Source organism: Haliaeetus albicilla, chromosome 6 (assembly GCF_947461875.1).
Source record: "Haliaeetus albicilla chromosome 6, bHalAlb1.1, whole genome shotgun sequence".
NCBI lineage: Eukaryota > Metazoa > Chordata > Aves > Accipitriformes > Accipitridae > Haliaeetus > Haliaeetus albicilla.
The window spans coordinates 27083630-27103564 of record NC_091488.1 but is presented as its reverse complement, the minus strand read 5'-3'; the positions used below and the strand labels follow the sequence as shown (position 1 = coordinate 27103564).

The following is a 19935-nucleotide window of genomic DNA, read 5'->3' as shown; positions in this document are numbered from 1 at the left end:
GAAAATGGATTTTGTGCTAAAGTTCTGAAAATGTGACTAGTCAGAAAATTTGACAGCTGAAGGCTCAGTTCACCAAATGACCAATTCCCACGTGCAACTTCAGTCATACAAATAAAATGGATCTATTCACACAAATAAGAATCTTGCTCGTTTGGAAAGACTTTTCTGGGCTTGACTGAAAATGCACTGATAAGTTATATGTTGATGTCAGTCATAGTTGTCTCAGACCCACAGTCTTTTAGAAAACTAGAAAATTACATCATCAACACCTACCTAGGTGCTATTTAGGTTAAACTTACTAGATCTTATACCAACAAAAACTACCACTTAAATAATATTAGTTGTATTTTTGACAAACTTTGTAAACCCTGTTATGTGTTTTAGAACCTATGAGAGAGAGTATTAACAATGCAAGTGTTCATTTTTGACAGAGGCGATGAAGCAGAACTCATCACCTGTAGAAATGCAATCTTTGGAAGTGGTAATCAGCGCGACACTTTTTAAAAGCAGTATAATGTGTTTTGGCAGCACATAAATGAATAGCAAATGAAAACAATGCTGTTCTGTTTGATCTCTTGCCAAATGATTCAGTGTTGTGGCTCTGAAGTCATACAGGTGTTCTTTTTTCTTGTTGGGGGAACAAGAGACACATCATATTATTAGTGGTCTAGAATTTTCACACCTTCATATGAAATGTGTGTAGTTAAGAGATTAAAACAGGACTACACCTTTATTAAAGGAAAAGAAAATATTTGGGTCAATTGGCTTATGGGATAAAAATTGACTTATTTCTGGAGCTTGGTTCAAAATCGAATGACAACAACTTAATTATAATCATCCTTTATGGCTCAGCTAATTCATTTTGAAAATTAGTACATATTATCAAATCACCTTATATAGGATAATCTGGTAGGAATGACAGTCTCCATTTTAAAGAGCTAAGAAGAGAAATGCTATGCTGAATTAATTTTGCCATAAATAAAAGCAGAGGTCCTAACAGGAAAAATTACACAAAATCCCCAGTGCTGCAGCCTGCATAGCACCTTCGTGGCAAAAACAGTTTTCTATATTAGTAATGCCTATAATTTCAAATTGTCTACAAAGGGTCTGCAGGTAAAATGGTAGGGTTTTGTATGTGTATGGTGAGCTTCCTTCGTCCGTATTCAATGTCTATCTTTTTTGACAAATCTGTGAACATTCTTACACTCTTATGTAGCACAATAAGGACAAAAAAACCCTGGGAAAAAAAAAATGTTTTGCTGTTAACACTTCTCTGGGAAATTAGAAATGCTAAATATGCAGTCCACTGAATTCAACAGGATTTTTTCCATTGATTTCAACGAGCCTACGATCCCAGTCTTCATTCTAAATGGCACTTCTGTGTTCCAACTGCAGAATGATCCACCCCATGTGCTTGATTTTTATAATTTTATATTAAACAATATAATTATACATCCATAAAACACTTATCACTATAGCTTATATATGACCCAGTCTCCCAGACATAGCTTTAGAAAGTAGATGAGTGGAAAAAATGTCTCCAGTTTAAAAGCTTATTTAAGAATCTCAAACAGACAGAAAGCCTGATAAACCGTCGTTCTGTGGCCAGTCACTCTGCCTGTGATATATTTTCGGTACTTTGGGATTTTAGATGCAAACCTACAGGATGGGAGGAGTCCTATATTTTGCATTTTTAATATTTGTTGTATCAGAAGATATTGAAAAAATGGATGTAGGAGAGCGTCAAACAGGCTGTGTTTCCCACTGGAAGACTACTAATAAGCTTAGTTTGTTTAGCTTAATTAATAAAAATAAGATCAAGGAGAAATTTGATCACAGTGTGTTACCATCCTCACTAAATGGCTCTTGATGTGGATGGTGACAGCATATAGAAGAAGAGTGAATGGCAGTTAAAACCAGACATTTGATTGAGAAAGAAGCAACACATTTTAACATAATGGCCAAATAAGCACTGAACTCTTCATTGTGCTTTTTCTTCAAATGTTTGAAACGCAAGGCCATGACAGTGCAGTTTATTCAGTGATGCAGGTTATTAACCACAGGTTGCAGAAAAAGGCATAAGATTATATGGCTGTTTTATTTTAAGTAACTTAGATGATTTCATGGTCTTCAGGCTTAAAATCTAGCCAGTGTTCCTGTTCTCATGTTAAGTTTTAGTGACCCCCTGACTGTGCCAGGATGTTCCACAGCCAGCCTACACCTGGCTTGTGCTTTCCTGCAGAACGTCATGCAGACATACTGCTGAAGAGGCAGGGATATTCATTGGGGTACCTGTCGTGGTTTAACCCTAGCCAGCAACTAAGCACCGTGCAGCCACTCACTCACTTACCTCACAGTGGGATGGGGGTTAGAAATCGGAAGGGTAAAGGTGAGAAAACTCGTGGGCTGAGATAAAGACAGTTTAATAGGTCAAGCAAAAGCCATGCATGCAAGCAAAGCAAAACAAGGAATTCATTCACCACTTCCCATCAGCAGGCAGCTCCAGGAAAGCAGGGCTCCATCATGTGTAACAGTTACTTGGGAAGACAAACACCATAACTCTGAACATACCCTCCTTCCTTCTTCTTCCCTCAGCTTTATATGCTGAGCATGATATCATACGGTCTGGAATATCCCTTTGGTCAGTTGGGGTCAGCTGTCCCAGCTGTGTCCCCTCCCAGCTTCTTGTGCACCCCCAGCCTACTCGCTGGTGCGGTGGGGTGAGAAGCAGAAAAGGCCTTGGCTCTGTGTAAGCACTGCTCAGTAGTTCTTGGCATTATCAACACTGTTTCGGTCACAAATCCAAAACACAAAATCATAGAATCATTTAGGTTGGAAAAGACCTTTAAGATTATCGAGTCCAACAATCAACCATGCCCACTAAACTATGTCCTGAAGTGCCTTGTCTACGCACTTTTTGAATACCTCCAGGGATGGTGACTCAACCATTTCCCTGGGCAGCCTGTTCCAATGCCTGACAATATGACAAAATGACATAGCCCCATACTAGCTACTATAAAGAAAAGTAACTCTATCCCAACCAAAACCAGCACAGTACCTATTCTTAAACCTTTACGTTACTCTCATAGTCTGCTGGTGGTGACAACTGATTCTACCTGAACTGGAGGGACTTGCTCATACATTTTCTTCAGCTAGCATCTTTGGTGTTCCGTCTCTTTTCCTTGCTTCACCTTGCTGGAGGGTATGGAGGGTATGGCCCCTGGTGAGCTGCTGGCTCAGCTCCTCCTGCAAACGTTCCTGAATCAATGAGTGACAGAGACGTGCAAGTCACTGCTTCAGCTCACATCAGTCATTTTCACTGAACATGTTAGAGAGCACCTGTATAGGAACCTGACTTCCAGCAGGGAGGTGTTAGGCAGTGACTTGTGGATAGATCTTCTTCAGTTGACACAGCTTCAGCTGAAAGAAGATTTGTGAATAAGCACCTAGTGCAAGCTGGATGAAAACCACTATGTAAGTTAAACTAACTTACTACCCCTCCTAAAGCAAATTATTTAAGTTTTTACTTTATCCTCCTATATCTTGCAGTGGCCTGTCGTAGATATTTTGTGTGCTCTGAAGTATATAAGATACAGTATAGTACCATATGCGGTAATCCAAAATGAGACACCTCTGTGAGTGTACAGTAATGTCAATACACCATATTTATGAATAAATACATTCAGGAATCAACCGAGTGGAGAAAATGCTCATTTCATGCTTCTAAAGACAGCAGTTCCCAAGGGACAGAAAAAAAAATACCTGTGTACCATCATAGCCAGGTAGCACAAAAACTGTATCTTTTTTTAGCTGTACTTTGGTTATTTTCATCTCAACTTTCCCAACATACTTGGCAGAAGGAAAATGCTTGATGAATCATCTATCTGAATGTAAATGTAAATGCATGTGAACGTAAATAGATGTAAAAATGAATTTGCATTGTATATATGCATGCTAATTTTTCCAGGCTACAACTGCCACCTTTTAGATGAATAAATGATTTAATTTATCTCCTTGGCATTCTCTTTAAAGCTTGCCTTTTGTACCCCGGAAAACAGTATTTCCTATGATATATGGAATTGTGTTTAAGATTTATTTTTTGTTTAAACTTACAGCTAGCCTAGTATTTCTGAATTTTAAGGAAATTCTAAGAAGTTTCTGATTCTGAACCCATAAAATAAAATTTACAACTGAAAATACAAAAAATGTTTCAAAATAGTTTTTTTTTAATAAGAGCTATTAAGAAACAAGAGCTTATACTTTTAGAAATCAACATCTAGGATACCACTTGAATATCAGGTTTCTCAGATCTAAGTACCATAAACATTAGCAAAATCTACTGCTAGCCAAATATATGTTATTGCTTGATTGAGACAAGGATAGACAGCCAGAGATGTCAACTTTTGAAATATACATCTGTTTACCAGTAAGTGAACCCAATTGATATCACATCGCTTTGTTTAACAAAACTTTAGCCATTTGCTTTCCAGAATACTACATTGCCCCCGGTGATAAAACTCCATTACACTTCAATACAAATTGTGAATTTTCTCTACTTAACTCAGTTGCTGTGCTCTTCTGAAGAATTTACAATAAAGTGCGTTGCCCTTCACGCAGCTATAGCTGCTCTGAGGCCCAGGAGGAGGGGCGAACCCTCTGATTGTGGCATCATTAGTGCCCTAATGTTATTAGCGGCACTAATGTTTGACACCTAGGACAGGCTGGAGTCACTGCCTTGCACAGGAGCAAGTCAGACTCTTGCACCTCTGAGGGAGAAGGGCAGCCACTGGGTTCCAGAGTTGTTTTGAGGGGGAAGCTGATAGTGCCACAGACATGAGGTGCCATTGATCACCCGATTAACAGTACTTTGAGGCAATGTGCCTGCCAAGTTTGGAATTTTACACCCTCACATAACGAACTCTTTTTTCCCTCAGTACTGTATTACGTATTAGAGAAAGAATAGTGCCTCTACTAAGCATCTTGGAAGGAGGGTAAAAAGGGTTTGGGGATGTTTGGAGGTGTAGTCCACAGTGCAGGGAAGTGAGTCCCTAATCTCTACTGGAACTCGTAGAAATGTAAGGAACAAAACAGTTTGCTGAAGATACCAAACTGAGAGGTGCTGTTGACTCCCTTGAGGGACAAGAAGCCTTGCAGAGGTATCTAGATAGACTGGAGCATTGGGCAGTGATTAATGGGATGAAATTTAACAAGTCCAAATGCTGGATTCTTCATCTAGGATGGAGTAATGCCATGCACAAGTATAAATCGGGAGAGGAATCTTCTGCTGGAGAGCAGCCCTGCAGAAAGGGGTCTGGGGGTGCTGGTTGGCAGCAGGCTCAGTATCAGTCAGCAGTGTGCCCTGGCAGCCAAGAGGCCAAACTGCATCCTGGGGTGCATCAAACCCAGTATAACCAGCTGGTCAAAAGAGGTGATTATCCCACTGGATTCAGCGTTGGTGCACCCTCACCTCAAGTACTGTGTGCATTTCTGGGCCCCACAATTTAAGAAGGATGTTAAGGTCCTCGAATGTGTCCAGAGGGCAACAAAGCTGGTGAAAGGGCTGGAAAGGAATGTCCTGTGAGGAGCGGCTGCGGACTTCGGGCTTTGGACAAAAGGAGTCTGAGGGGCGACCTCATTGCTCTCTACAGCTTCCTGAGGAGGGGAAGTGGAGAGGGAGGTGCTGAGCTCTTTTCCCTGGGATCCAGTGGCAGGACGCATGGGAACGGTTGAAAGCTGCACAGGGAAGGTTCAGACTGGACATTAGGAAACATTTCTTTACTGAGAGGGTGGTCAAACACTGGAAAAGGCTTCCTAGAGAGGTGGTTGATGCCTGAAGCCTGTCAGTGTTTAAGAGGCATTTGGACAATGCCCTTAATAACATGCTTTAGCTTTTGGTCAGCCTTGAATTGGTCAGGCAGTTGGACTAGATGATCGTTGTAGGTCCCTTCTAACTGAAGTAGTCTATTCTGTTTTATTCTTACAGGAACTCAAGTAACAATAGATAAATCTGCTAGATTGCTGTATTACTTCTATTTGTGTGATAATACACATATTTCAAATAAAGCAGATGCTAGCATTAAGACATTAGAATTTAAAGATGAAAAACATTATATCATTCCAGTTCTGCTAAAACAACTCAGGCTGAATGAAATAAAGATTAAACAAGCATGAGACTATATAAAAATTGCTTATTTTAAGATGGAATGTAAAAATAGACAAATACCTTTAGATAATAGATTTAGAAGCAACAGTTGCTTGAAAATATTAGACCATGGTTCCCAAGCTGGACTAATTGCCCATATTTTCTTCTGTAGCATTGAATAAAAGGCAGCAGTGGGGTTTTTTTGTTTTTTTTGTTTTGTTTTTTTTTTTAAAGTTTTTTCTAATACAAAGTTACTGTTTTATTTTTTGATCTCTGTTGCTGATGAATCCCAGAAGCCAGATCCTGGAGTAGATAGCTGTGTTTGATAAGAACACAGAAACTCTTACATTTTTGAAACATCAGAAATTATTTCCTGTTGGTGGGCAAAGGGACTAGCTTGAAAACGCCCAAGAAAGAATTCTTCCTTTTTCCAGTTAACAGAATTTTATCTTAAAAACGATAGCTGCTCTGGGTGTAAGCTGGGCAAGATTCAGACTATTACCTAAAGTATTCACATGTAACAGGCAAATGATTATAGAAAAGTAACTTTTTAAACTCCTGCAGTAATGTGTGTAAAATCTGTTAAGTAGAAAGAACTTACAGTCTTTTACAAACAGTCACTGAGTAAACTGCTTTTGTGATGACCCATTTGGGGCACTTGCAAAAGAAGCATCCGCACAGTGGTAGAAAATCTTTTATACTACAAGCACATTATCATGAAATCCATTTGACTCATATGTATGAAGAGAAATCTGTGTGTTTGTATATAGATATGTGTTGTGTGATACATATATATACTGTGTTCTTGCCCATTTTGTTTAGGTCGGCTAAATATCCTAGTTCTATATCATGTTTCACTCTCAGTTTCCAATTCCTAGGCATAGAATAACCAGAGTTACTGTAACACCATGAACCAACGAGTCATTATAGTGAGGCCCGTACCACTGCTTTTAAGGGTGAAGGTTATTCTTGCATGGACAGTAGAAAAACATGTAAATACATACAGAGTCTAGGGAGACATTCTGCTCCTAAAAGACAGTGTACCAACAACACGATTATAACTGAATGGTAACAAGGAGCAAAAATTGTAAATTCCAGGACATGACATTGTACAGCATTCTCTGGTTTCTTACACTGTGTCTACATTGTGTTGGTTTCTTTTTATCAACTGTAAAATATTAAGTTATTAAAACAATTTCAAATTCTTATTGCTGTTTTTATGTTCTAAATGCTAAAATGATTGAACTGCTTTCTTCTCCTTCAGAGAATTATCCTCCTCTTTTCATGAGGGAGATAATCTAAAATCCATAAATAAAGAGTATTTTACATGCTTAAGTATTTCTGGAGATATCAAATTACAGTACATGCAATAAAATGTAGGGAAGTCAGACAAAAGCAAAACATCAGTGTGATCCCGTAGGTGTATTTCTTAAATATTTATGTATATTCTTCAATGATAAGATACATCTAAACCAAAATTGCAAAATAAAAAGCTAAACATGAGGTCTTAATAAGATCACCAACTCCAATGTAGAAACATCATGTTTCATATGTAAGACAATTTTGAAGTAACTGAAATCCATAAATTCTAGCATAAATTTGCAAACCCCTTGAAAAGCATATAGGTGGATTCTGGTTACTTAAGAATGCCTAAACAGTAACATACCTAAACCGGCCAGTTTAGGGAAGAAGAGGATCATGCTGCTATCACCCTTCCTGAATACAGGGTGTTTTTTCTGCTTTCTACTGATCTCCCTCTAGTGGAGACCTGTAAGCGTGCAGGCGATGAAACAGCAGTTTTTCCCGCAACATAGCTATAACACATGATGCATATGCTACAAACATCTGTTTTTAGTAATCAAGACAAATTCTGTCAGCTCCTTTAGGGAAAAGCAGTGTATGTATTATACACAGAGACTGGAATTACAAAGCCTTGAAACTCAAAGGCCCATTAGAGAATGGCTAGGAATGTAATTTGCTTGCTTGCTAAACCCATTCCTTACAGATTGGCATTTTAATTTTTGAAAGAAATTGGATTAATATACAGGCTAGATTCTTCCTAGATATGACAACAGTGCAGAAGGAGAAAGGAAAAATAGAGAAACAGGTGTTTACAGACACTTCTTTATCTCTCATCCTTATGGGGTGAGCAGGCTCTCAAGGGGATAGGAAATAAAGTATGGCCTCACCTCCCCTAATCTCCACACCAGCCTGCACTCTATGTTTGGTATGCAGGAGGAGTACATTGCACCCCATAAATCAGTATCATGCCAAATATGCTCTTTGCCTTAAGCCCATGTTTTGTGCCTTCAGACAAGTGGAGTTCTCTAATGCAGAATGTCTTCCAGTTCCTGCTGCAGAGTGCTGTTACTCAGCTGCCCCAGGCTTTCCCTGGGTGGCAGTGAATGGTATGATGAGCTGCTCTAAAAGCATGCACTGGTCATTCACATATGTAATGAACAAAATTACTTATGCACATACTACATGTGGCAGCCTTATACGTAGAGAAGCAAATCTGTATTACGGATACTGTGGATAAATACATAAAAGCCAGGAATAAATACACATGTGCGTTCATTCACTCATGTATACCCTCAAATGCAAATTGCCAATCATTTTAAAGAAGACAAAGTAGTTGCAAAATAACAGAAGGTTGTTCTTCTGATATCAATAGCATTAATCATATATTTCACTGTGAATATAACATTAAAACATAACTTTGATTAATGATAGTGTCAGCATATTTAATCAAGTGCAAGCAACACACCACTGGTTGGTTGTGATTATTTCTCCCCTTGACCTCAACTGGCTGAGGAGGAATGTGAGTGAAATCAGGGGTGTTCCACTGATGTGAACTTGGCATGCAAGGAGACTCCAGGGCCCATCTTTGCCCAGATGACTTCCCAAAACTCAAGAGAAGGAAGAAGAGCAAGTCTGAACGTCTGAACCCACATCAAACATTACAATGATTAATTATAGGCAATGAAATAATATCTGTGGATCAGAACTAAAAGCAGTGTCTTCAGGTCCTAAACCTTGCACTTGCATATACTGAGAAACCATTCCAAAGAGTTTCCAGTTATTGCAGACAAAGGTTAGGGAATGCTTACAGGTGCAAAATAGTTACCAATCGATCTGGACATAGACTTCTGATAGACAGCCCTCTGGTACGCAGTCCTGTGCTAGATCTGTATAGTTGGACTGTAGCTCTCGCTTTGGCAGGGGTTTGAGCTCCCTTTCACAGTTGCCTTTTTTGTCAATACAATGGAGCCTCACAGTTCTCGGAGGGTGTGTTACTATTAGCTGCATGTAACCCCTAGTGAACTGACACTATCAGTAGAACAAAACAAATGGAATGGCTTTGCAAGTGAAAAAGACTAAACTCCAAGTAGCAAATCTCCCAAAGGGGTAGAGGAAAAGGGAGAAGAAAGATCAGAAAGAAATGATGGGAAGACGGAAAAGAGATGGAGAAGGATAGCACTCATTGCTGCATATGAAGGAAATGGAGATGAAAATCATGCACCGTTTTATCTGAAAGAAGGGGTGAGGTCTTTACTTAAAGAGCTTGCAAACCACTGCAGTAGCCCCAAAACCACCTTTCCTTCCACTGTGCTCTCTTTGATCTTGCTGCTGTATTGACTTTCGTGTGCTTTTAGTAGTTACTTTTTGGCAATTGCAAGGGGAAATGTTCTAGAGAGTTGTGAGCATGGCATTATGTCAGCGAACAGAAAGGAATTGGAAGGATTTTACCTGCCTGTGGCAAAGATAACTAAAATGCCTTCTAGGGTGCTTTGCCAGTACCCTTCAAAAGCACCACTTCGACTGCACCTTTAAACTGGGCAGCTTGTGCTGTTCACTGTGCCAAATAAAAATTCTCCTGGTTTCTTTTTAGACAGCTTTTGAATCATGGTGAAGCCAAAAAAAAAAGGCCTGTAATAAGTACTATTTTTTCCATGCACCACTAACACAAAAACGCTGAACAGATTGAAGGCAGGGGGATGGGAAGGGAAGAGGGATGAGTGAGGAGGAGTTCCATTGTGCTGAGACCAATTATAGAGGTCTCAGCCCAAAAAAAGACTCTTTCAGAAAGTCACAAACAAATGAAAACAGAAGACTGTGATAAATTGTGGCACAGCTTTAACAGCCATGTATCTCTTGTTCCCCCAAAAGCTATAATAATAAGCAAATTGTAACGGGTCATATCCCTCTGAGGACTGTAAATTCAATCAATATTTGAATACTTTGCATCTTCACTGTGCAGATTGTTTTACTAGTAATGAATTATAATTCTTTTATTTAAAAAACCCCTGCAAAAACATACCACTTCTCAAAATGTATTTGTCTTTCTGATACCCTAATATAGTATTGACAAAACATGCTGGAAACAAAACAAAGTATCAGCTGGAAATTGGGCTTGTTCTGTTGAATATGAATTCATCCACCTCCTTCAATTTTGAAATCTTAACAGCCTCACGCTACATTCAAGTTGTTCCCTTGTCTTTCTCTGCATATTCATGCATCTTTATGCTCACAGAGCATTACATCTCTTTTGCCCCCTTGAACATGTTTGTTCAATATGTTTTTCACATGGCATATCCTTCCCGAGTGTGTTTTCAGAAACCGCCACATGGGAAATACTGTAGAACCTCCACTTTTTCAAGCACAAGTGGGAAAATAACCAGCTGATAATCATTAGGATGTGGGAGCTGGAGGCATATATGACGTAAGTATGTAAGCAGAGCTTTCATTAAAAAATGTTTAAATGGGTAACCGAAGTGGATAAATCTGTCCTGAAGATTATTTGGTGATACCTATCAGAGGCGATCACAACATACAAGTTACAATGTAGTGTTTTCTTGACTATATCTCAAGGCAGTTTGGAAGACAGATTATGTCACCACTTTGTTTCTGCTTGCCATTATTCATGCTTCTATTGAATTCCATCTATTTCTGTTCTCATCATTGTTCAAGAATACTGGATTGTGCCACCACAGTTGGGAATCAGTAAGGAGGAGCATGCCAGTTCTAAAAAAGGAAAGCTTTTTGCTTTCACAAAAAGGCTTTGTTAATTAGTGCTACACAAGGAGGGAAATGACAAAACTCCATATTTTTCCATTTAAATGTTTGTAAAAGTGATTTTGTTTAAATTTCACTGAGTGTAGCAGGAAATGTTAAAGCTGAAAGAGACCAGACAGAACATACTAATGTCCTTTGGGGTGGGAGTGAGAGGCAAAGGGCCTGAGGATTGTATTTTATTTATTTATACTCTTTCCTTCCACTAGAAAACTGTGAACTTTTAAAGCTTGTAAATAAAGTATTGATTTGACAGCCCTGAATATAGAACTCTTCTTTTTATATAGAAAGCTAGCACAACATAAGCAGTCACAGTACCAAACCCCTGTTCACTGCTGATCTGTGGACAAAGGGGACAATTAGGAAGCCAGGCTAACACCTATGCAAGATGCCCCCTTGCATACATTTGGTTCACTATTTCAGAGCACCCTTACAGCAGGATACATCTCACCTCACTTTTGGTATTTAATTTGAGGCAACCTATTAACTTACTCTACGCAGGGAATAGCTAAAGAGAGATTCTTCCAGAGCATAAGTGAAATCTTAAATGGATTCTTCACTGGCAATAGAAAAACTGCAGGACGCTTACACTCCTAACTTGGATTCTTCAGTTATATGCCCCAAATTAGGTGGATGAATCTAGATCTTTGCATATCCATACAAGGAATTGGTGTTGAGTAGCTAGTATACTTTTAATTCACATGCTAGTTCACAGTGCATTCATTTCCTCATATAGACAACATATAACTCACAAATGGGACTGTTATTTATTAGGATGAATTTGTAAGATTCTGCTGCAGCTATACAAGATAATTTCTGGAAACTGTATTACTCCACTATCAAATAACTCATGCTCTGTACACAAAAATAACTAGCCTAAAGGACAAGACCTTAGCTTTCTTCTATAGAAGCAGGGCTGTCTGTGGCAGTAAAATTAAGTTTGCATTTGACTAGTCCTAAGAATACTATTTATTTATTAGTGGAAATGATAATACTTATTTTGGCAACCAATATTGACCTAATAAAACACAGATGTGTGAATGTAGCTATATCTGCATCCATACAGGGATCTGCAATTTATAGTCACCTAGGGGCTCCCTGTATCCACAGTGAGCCACAGGCATTGGCTCCATGCTCAGCAAAGCCACGGAAGCTTTCCTGTTTGGACTTCAGCTTCAGAGGGAAATGTGGATGTCGCTTTCATATAATTAATTTCCCTTTCTCTGCCTCTTCACTTTTTTGCTTGATTTATGAGAATGCAAAACCAATCTCTGGTGGCCAACTAACTTTTCTTTTTAGGTCAGAAATTACAACAGCTAACAGAAAGATTAATTTTCTCTGCTGAAGCCAGGAAAACAGATTTTTCCCTTAGCCCTTCCTATCCAAAGTGGTCTCTCCTCCACAAGGTAACCAAACATTATGTCATATATCAATCCACCAACTTTCTTTTCTGGCAGCCAATGAACATGACCTTGCTCCAGCCACATTCATCCTCCTTTCACCAAATATTTACTTCTGCTCCACTACACCAGGGCCTGCAAGTACAAGTGACATAAAACCTGCCTTTAGAAACATCGTGCCACTTGATGATTTCTACACCTATCACATCTTTTGGTGTTTGTTTGCTCCAGACAGACAGAAGCCAACCTAGTATCATAAGAGCACTTCAAAGCAAACTCGACTGGGTTTGTAGTTCTTTGGGACTTTTTATCCCACATGGTGGCTAAACAAGAGGTGTTTCCATCTGTTCTGCAGGTTCATCCTACAGCTTCTGCATGCATTGTATAACCTACACTTGCCTGCAAAATTTTAGAATTAATTTCATGTTTTTCATTAGTAGTTTATTGCATTAGATCATGTTTGCGTGTTTCCTCTTGTCTTCAAAACCCAGCATACTCTAAATCTCTGTTTTGTTTTGTTTTGTTCTGCTTTGTTTTCTGTTTTGTTTGAGGTTGTGGCTAATTAAATGCCAGCATCACTAATGCCATTGTTATCTTAGCTATGTGTTTTGGAATCATCCTTGAAATTCAGTTACATTCCATAAGAACAGGTTTGGTTCAAAATACCATTGGGAAAAAGTAAATGAAAGCAATTGGCTTAGGCTTGAATTGAGGCCAAAATTTCTAGGGAAAACCTAATCTATTAGCCTAGCTGTAAAGAAATCTTTGAATATTGACCATGTAGAACTTGGTTTAATTCCCTAGAAATTCCTGAGCAAAATTGTTTACCTGATTTTCTAGAGGAGGACTGAATTACTGGTTTTGTATGAACTTTTGTTTCTCAGCAAATGTTTGTTGCCAAGCAAAACTCCATTGCCTGTAAAATGACATACATAGTTTATCTTTTTGCTAAATACCTAAATCCGTATCCCATGATTCCAGTATAACTTAGAATGAAACTTATTACAGCTGTTTATTCCTGATTTTTTTTTCTCCTTAAACCATGTTATTTAGTTGACTTCATTAACCATCTTGTGCCACCACATGCAAAGTGTGTAACAATTTACTAAAATAGGTCATGAATTTGGCTCATGACATACAGGTGTAAAGCTAGAGTCTTGGCATGAGTTCTCACCTTGCTGGCTAATCTCAGAAGGCATCAGTATTTGTTAAAGCAGGTTTGCTTCACAGCAGAGCTTTCCACGTAAAAAGTTAGTGGTGCACAAATGATTGTAGGTAAAGAAAGCCCCAAAGTACTAGAAGTGACTTTAACTTAATGCTTCCAGATTAACTACTATGTGCATTTCTCATGGATTCAATCTGATCAGCCTGGATTTGATTTGGTTATATGAGTAAATAGCTGTGATTTCTCATGAGACCATAAAGTACATTCGTTCACAAAAAGACAACAGCATGCTAGTGTGCTTCGAAACATGCAGCTGCATTGTGGGCTTGCATATGCAAGAGTCCGTTACTTCTGGTCCATTTATTATTTGATAGGAAGTACTAACATACATACAAAGAACAACTGTGCTGCTTTCTCCTATGCTACTGTAGCAAAAACCAACTAACTACCGCTTTTGAACATGTCCCTTGCCCTGAATATCTCATTAACACTTCAGCCTTACTTGTGCTGTATCTTTCTAATATTTATTGCAAAAATTCAGAGCGAGGTAGAAAGGAAAAGGAAAGTGAAGAAGGATAAAAAGGAAACAAAAGGATATTCAGATACCAATATGGATACATGCACATGCAGATTTTATACGGTATCTAGATACCTAGAGGGAAGGAGATAACAGTCAAATACAAATGTTCATATAGCCTGTTGTGAGTGCACTGACAAGTGCAGTCATTAGATTGATGCAGAGACAAACATTCACAAAGCCTAAGCTGAAAATGATTTATACTTTTTATGTCCACATATAGGTACTGTGGTACATAGCTAATAAAGAAAACATTTTTGGCTGGACAATGGAAAGCTCTTGAGTTCATATGTTTATACATAGGACTCCTTTAATTACTTCATTCAATTACTTTAATTACTAAGTCATTCATTCCTCTAAAAGGTTATCTCTGATATTCTTCTATTGTTTTAAGGTTTATGTCTTTTGTGTTTGCACCATGCATCCATTTTAATATATACTATCATTTTTACCATTTTGTTTTTCGAGTTACAGCACAGTTTCATTCATAATATATAATAAAAGGCCAAAGGCCCAAATTACATAAAATAAAACATTAACATTTTCTAAAAATACAAATCCTAGAACATTCCTGAAGTAAAGATTATCAGTTTATTCTGCTCTCACTTCAGAAATTTCACTGACTTCGGGAGTTTATCCCTGAATGTTAAAATATATGTCAATGATTTTGATTTGCATTTGCTACTCATCCTTAGGCAAATCAATAATAATTTTAGTATTTTTTTGTATCAGTCAGTACATATGCACTGTGTATCTACACCATATAGTAAGAAGGGGGAAAAAAGTCCTGAAAGCCCCACAGTTCATTAAAGATGCATCAGGCTTTATTATTATTCAAAAAAGAGGAGGAAAAAAAAAAAGAAAAATGGGTGAAGAGGCCATCCTCTGCAGCATGATAGAAGCTAGACTCATATAAAACAAGGGAAAGAATTAGTTCCTTCACCAAGGAATGACATGAAACCCTAGCCATGGTAGCTGTAAAAACAGTTAAAGGTCTTCTTTGTGCTCATTAGCACCACTGTGCTAGTATTCTGTGTTGGCAGCTTTTGGTTCTGCTGAGGCAGTCCTAAAGAAAGTTGTTACCAGCCTATATTCTACAGTTCACAGGCTCTTAAAAAGGACACATTAAAACAGCTAGAATCCCCAGGGCAAGTGGGGAGATTAAGTAGCCCTCTCCCTCGACAGAAGCCCCAGCAGACAAAGCTTGGCATTGTGCATTCAGTACACTATCTCTTTCCAGTACTGAACTTTACTATTGTCCTTCCCGATCCTAGTTTACAAAGTGTTTGGGGGACTTTGCGTAACGGTTCACTGGCACCACCATTGACAGCCATCTGAGTGTGGGAACTTTTTTAAAGGATGTGATGCCCCCAAAATCATTGGCCTATTCTATTGGTCCTTAAGCAGACGCCAGTGGCAGTGTTTTAGTGTATGTGTGTGTGGGGTTACTCTGGAGCTTTCTTGGAGTCTCATCTTTCACAAGAATACAAATTCAAGCAGGCAAAGCAAACATGGATTATTTGTTTCCCAAAGGATCAGGCTTTTTCAGAAGTTTTAACTGTTGCACTGTGCTACAGAAGTTACCAGCTCAAAGACCACAAGGCGTCTTGGAACACTTCTAGAGTTTTGGGGGAATATTAAAAACAAACTATTGGGGGGAAAAAAATTGGTGCAGTATTAAAGTACTGCTGTTCCAGTTATAGCAGCCATGAGAAGGATTCATCAGCTACCCTGTTTATTTCCATTTGCTTCTGTGCTGAAATTTTTCTAAATAATTTTTAATTAATTTGAATAAAGAATAATAAAAACATCTACTGTGATGCTAAGGCCCGTTCCTTTAAGACTTAAAAGAGGACCTGGTATGAGAGAAGCAGCCTTCCAGGAAATAGCAAATTTGGAAAGGATACTTCAGCTGAATCTTATATTTCATTTTCAGGTTGTTTTATATCCCAAACAGACTCACCAGATTTTTTTTCCAGACTCCACAAATGTTAGCATTGATGCCTGGAAAATGGAAGAGGCTCATTCTGGGCAAAAGCATGTTTAGAAGCAGAGTAAGTTCTGGCAAGGGGCACGAGCTTCCCCCTTCCCACAACTGCTTTCCTGTTTGCCCCTCAGCCAATCTGAGGAGCTACACCAGTAGCTGAGGGTACAGAAAGAAGAGCCAAGGTAGCAAAATGCAGAAGGTGTGGGGCATGGTTCCTGTGAGGAGAGGTGCATCATCCCTGCTGATGGAGCAGGAGGGAATGGGCATTGGCTTGGGGTTCTCTGAGGGAGGTAGAAAATACAGTAGAAAGGAGATGGTGATAGGAGACCAGGGACAGCATGGAAGGGTTTGGAAGGAAGCTGGAAGTCAATGTTAAAAAGCCAAGGTGTGAGATGTCCTGCTCTTCAGTTACTCACACTTGCCTGACACATTCACAGCTGTGCGCTGGTAGTATTAGGTCTAAACTGGGGAGAAACTGTGTTTTTGCATAGTTTGTGTTTAGAGTATGGTGGATGGAAGAAGACTATGTGTTCACAGGCACATTGATTTTTACTGTGAAAAACACTGTGATCACAGTGGTGTTAAATGAGATTCACGTTTATGACTGAGAAAAGGAGGGCAAAAGAGGAAATTGGAATAAGATTTTCTGTACTTGATGACTATGAAGACAAATTATGAGATCTCATATTTTTCCTTGATAACTGATTCCTTGAGATGAGAGAAAAGCAAATATTCAATATACCTGGACTTGGTTATATATTTTTTCTATTCTATGTAAGCAAAAATTAAAGTACGCTGCAGAAGATTAGTACACTGCAGATAGCGTAAGAACAGTAAATTTAGTAAGCAACTGAAAGGGTGATGCTGAAGGGGGAACTATAGAAATACTGAAGCTGAAGTAAAGTTAGAATAGAGTGTCTCAAATATTTATCTTTGCTCTGTCTTATATTACTAGTTTTCCTAACCATCTGTGTATGAGAACATGATATATGGCAAGATTTGGAGGTATCATAAATACAGAAGAATATCAGAACATCGTTTAGGGAAAGCTGTATTGACCATAAGGACTAGCAAAATTGAAGTGGAACTGAGTGCAGTATGTGAAGAACAAGGTCCTAAACTAGGGGACTTAGATTCACAAATTCGAGAATTCATGATTGTGAAATGATAAAGGAAAAACACCTGAGTGTACACATCAGTCACAAAATGACAACTGGTAAACAGTGGTGCAGAAACAAAGTTGAGGGAGAAGGTTTGCTCCCAAAAGCAGTCATGAGGAGATATTCATCAGAGAAAGAGAAGGTAATGATCAAACATAAAGATGATGTTGGCACAATGCTAAAAAGGCATGAAGTGGCTATAAATAAACTTATAAATTAGAAAAAGACATCTGTGCATCAGAGGAGTAAAATTCTGGTACAGCCTTCCAATAGGGATAGCTGGTGCAAAATCAACTTAAAATGTAATTCCTTTGCAGGAAAGTTAATGTATAAAATGGGAGTTAATGTTTAGCAAAACAATTTTTTTCCTCTGAAATGGCGATTTATCAAAATCAAAACATTTCAGTTGAATGAAAAAAATCAGCTAAAAAGAGAAAATAAAAAAGAAAGTGTTTAAATAAGATAAGGATTGAGTGAGACACTTAAATTTTTCCTTTTAAAAGCTTCTCATAGAACTTACTATGTACTTTAGTAGCAAAGAAAAAATTAGAGAATGTTCTCTTCAGCAACCAGATACTTCAGGCTTTGTATATTCTTTTTATTTGGTTCCTGAATAGGAAAAAAATACAGAGTTGCAAAGTTCCTTGTGAAGCCATGAGTACAATTTCCACGCACCTCTAGTAAATTCTGCCACAAGCAGCAGGTTTGCGGATGGCAATTCTGCCAGAAGCAGTAAGAGCAGGGGGACTACTCTATGGCCTCAGTCCAACTTGCTACAGATTCCCAAATGAATAGATGTTGTGGTATTTGGGAAAAAATAGTACATTGCTATTAAGAGCATGCAATGCACTGGAGAGCACTAGCCGACTGTCTGCTCTGGGGGAGAGCTGACTCAAAGAAGCCGTTTTAAGGCAGGTGGTGTTATTGTGGACACAAGGAAAACCACCAAATGAATGCCTGCTCTAGTATATTCTGAATCAAAGGGTCTGTTATAAGACTCCCCAGGCATCTAGCCATTATGTCTATGGTCTTAGCAAATTTTTAGTTTGTAAATCCTGTGTAAACTCATGACTACAGGACAATAATAGGAATTCTGGAATTTATAAATAAACTGTTCTTCAGAGGTTATTGTTTAATATATTAGTGATATGGAAAATTAACCTGGTCCTCTTCTGTAGATACTCTATCTTCTTTCATACATGTTCCTGTGAGGGTATATTTATTTATAGGCTCATAAATAAAAGCTTAAACTGGTATTAGTTAGAAAATATGTCACCTCTGATCTTGAAACTAATTGGTTTGTATGGACTCTGTTTAATTTGCATAATTTCCTCAGCATGATGTCTCTGCTTTCATTTTAAAGGGAAAAAAGTCTTTATAGCAATACTGAATGGAGAGTTTTTAAAAAAATAAGCCTTCCAGTGATTATAGGTTAGGTGTAATGTTTCATCTTGTAGCAAATGGATATATTTCTGTCACGTACTTTGAGACTTGGAATTCAGTCAGAGGCTGAAAATGTTATTCATAGGCATGGATCCTCGTTAAATAAGCATTACGTTTGCTTTACCCCTTCCGCACTGGGGATGTACAGCAAAATGTACGTTCTAGTGAGTCCTTACTTCCCCGTAGCAATTACTGGAGAAAACCTGACTAGAGAGCCTGTTTCGCACCACACTAACGCCCTGGGTTGATTCCCCCACACCAGATGAGAGGTAGTCTCAGCTCCCTCCTTACAGCTGCCTAAATCTTTCATATGCAGCATTTAAGAAAATAACTCCAACCAAAGTCCAACAAAATAAGCCATTTGTTGTATTTGCACTGTTTCTCAGTAGCCTGCAGCTGGTGCCAAAGCAGTTCTTTTAAGTAACCGATAATTTCAGACATCCTATTTTCGGCTAGCAGTAGGATGTAGCAGTGGCACTTTTCATTTAAAGTAGCCTTAGGAGAACTAATGATCTAAAACCTGAGGTTTAGGAAGCAAAATGCTTTTTATCTCTTCACTTTAAAGTGTATTGACATGTTCTAACACTAATAAAAGGGGGAGAAGTTATGCAATAGCGCACACAGTGACAAGAGTGGCATTGCTTGTTAGCTAACTGAAACTTTGGGTTTATCTCTGTTCTTCATGTTAGCTACTATTAAGTCCATGATGACCACAGTGCATATACACAAGAAATAAGAAGCACAGAGTTGTTGAACAGCTCTCCTGTGTCTTGTTAGTTCAAACGTGAAATACTGCTCTCATTCATTGTTGGAATGTAAGCCATACGACCTGTTGTCATGTGATCCTAATATGAATGTGCCTTGGTTTACCTGAAGGAATAAAACATGTATTAAACATGTAGTTTTTTAAGTGGACTATTAGGCTTGTATGCAAATTGCAATTCAACTTTATATATGTAGGTGATGAGGTAAAATTTGACTGGAGTTT

The 19935-nt window shown here is 38.4% G+C and overlaps 1 protein-coding gene and 1 long non-coding RNA gene across 6 annotated transcripts in view; one reads left to right on the top strand and one right to left on the bottom strand.

Annotated features, from left to right (window-relative positions):
* Positions 1 to 19935, top strand: part of ROBO1 (roundabout guidance receptor 1) — a 659452-nt gene that overhangs the window by 296371 nt on the left and 343146 nt on the right. The window lies entirely within an intron of this gene.
* LOC138685688 (uncharacterized) overlaps positions 2452 to 19935 on the bottom strand; it is a 37004-nt gene continuing 19520 nt past the window's right edge. The window contains exon 3 of the long non-coding RNA XR_011325064.1: positions 2452 to 3420. This is a non-coding gene — a long non-coding RNA (uncharacterized lncRNA). The remainder of the gene's footprint in view (positions 3421 to 19935) is intronic.